Source organism: Callorhinchus milii, unplaced genomic scaffold, assembly GCF_018977255.1.
Source record: "Callorhinchus milii isolate IMCB2004 unplaced genomic scaffold, IMCB_Cmil_1.0 Scaffold2, whole genome shotgun sequence".
Classification (NCBI taxonomy): domain Eukaryota; kingdom Metazoa; phylum Chordata; class Chondrichthyes; order Chimaeriformes; family Callorhinchidae; genus Callorhinchus; species Callorhinchus milii.
This window is the reverse complement of record NW_024704743.1, coordinates 22,125,095-22,127,286: the sequence shown is the minus strand read 5'-3', so window position 1 is coordinate 22,127,286 and position 2,192 is coordinate 22,125,095.

The following is a 2,192-nucleotide window of genomic DNA, read 5'->3' as shown; positions in this document are numbered from 1 at the left end:
GGACCATTGTCTTAAAAGTTATAAAATTGCACAGAATTTTGTAAAGTTCTTTAATTCAATATGAAAAGCTTTGTTTTCTACAATACTCCAAAACACCATTAAGCAAAACAAAATTAAAACTGAATATAAGAATTGTTTTTTTGTTTCCACTTGTCTCCTATGCCTGTCTGTTGTTTAAAATATGTTGAGCAGAAGAACCCATTAGTCAAGTTAGACCTAGTTGTAGGGACTTGCATTCATTAGTGAGGATTGAAGATAAGAGGCCACCCAGTACACTGAGGGAGAGCGAGCCATATCGTGGGTGTACACATAAGGGTGATAGAACCGTCTCAAGAGATATTTATTGGAAAGGAATGCATGCACTTTCCCTGGAGGAAAACATCCTGCTTACCTAATTCCGGAAAGCAATGGGGACGGGTTGACAAGAGCCAAGACTTGGGGGCCCCAGAGCGTGTGTAGGGGTAACTGCTGGAGTCTAACCAGCTAAAACCACACAGCTTGCCATTGAAGCACTGCCTGGCAAACGTTCCCGCTGCTTGTCCAGCTAGGACGATCCTACCCATTATGGCTTTGGTTCAGAGGGTTAACAGGAACTGAGCGCGAGGATTCCCTGCCCCCAGTGACTGGTCTGCCCTTCCAGGTCCGGCCGATGTGCCATCATCAGCCGTGCCCTGGAATACTGCAAACCCGCCCGGCGCAGGAACCGGACTGCAGGGACCGCCACACAGCGTTCTGACATCCCGTCGCCAAACACGTCACGTTAAGCTTTACGGAGACCCCGCTTCACCTCCATCCCAAGGAGGATAACTCTAGATTATTATTATCATTATTTGCACGTTCACGTTAAAATTTTAAAGATGTAATAAAGCGGGAAAATTGCATTTTGATTTGATCGGATTGGATTTGTAATAAAGGCACCTGACTGGCACTTTGTGTTGCAGTCGCTGTGGCGCAAACCTGACACCAAACAGCAGCCTTGAGCTCTCTCCTGCTCCACTGCAGACAGACAGTCAGACAGACAGACAGTCAGTCAATCAGACAGTCAGTCAGTCAGACAGTCAGTCAATCAGACAGACAGTCAGTCAGTCAATCAGACAGACAGACAGTCAGTCAGTCAGTCAATCAGACAGACAGACAGACAGTCAGTCAGACAGACAGTCAATCAGACAGTCAGTCAGTCAGTCAGACAGTCAGTCAATCAGACAGACAGTCAGTCAGTCAATCAGACAGACAGACAGTCAGTCAGTCAGTCAATCAGACAGTCAGTCAGTCAGACAGTCAGTCAATCAGACAGACAGAGGATCTGTCAGACAGTCAGTCAGACAGACAGTCAATCAGACAGTCAGTCAGTCAGTCAGACAGTCAGTCAATCAGACAGACAGTCAGTCAGTCAGTCAGTCAATCAGACAGACAGTCAGTCAGACAGTCAGTCAATCAGACAGACAGACAGTCAGTCAGTCAGTCAATCAGACAGACAGACAGACAGTCAGTCAGTCAGACAGTCAGACAGACAGTCAATCAGACAGACAGTCAGTCAGTCAGTCAGTCAATCAGACAGACAGTCAGTCAGTCAATCAGACAGACAGACAGTCAGTCAGTCAGTCAATCAGACAGTCAGTCAGTCAGACAGTCAGACAGACAGAGGATCTGTCAGACAGACAGTCAGACAGACAGAGGATCTTGCGCAGTGCGTTGCTGGGCGACGACGTCACAACGCCTCCAAGTGACGACGCCACAAAGGGTCGTTGCCGTGGGAACGGCGGCTCAGAGCGGAACGTGAGCACGACAGAGACGGACGGAGGGAGAGAGAGAGAGAGGGAGAGGGAGAGGGGAGGGGGCGCCTCGCGGCCAATGGAGCAGCTACAGTTTGCGGCAGTGCTGTCTGCGCCACTGAGAGCTGAGAGCTGAGCCGAGCCTCGAGGCCGCCCTCCCGCATTGCACCCGCACGATGCGCTGCAAGTTTCAGTTGTAAAATACAGCCTCGTGCGGAATATATATATATATATATATATTTATAGATAGATATAGATGACATATGATTATTTATTATAGATGCATAGGATTTCCAAAGAGTGCACCGGTGCCTCCACGCTGTCCCGGGCGAGTCAGAGAGGCGCTGTCGTTATCGCTGTCTGAACGAAAACCGTCTGTGCCCTCCGGACTGCGGGGGAGGGGGAGGGGTGGGTGGGGGG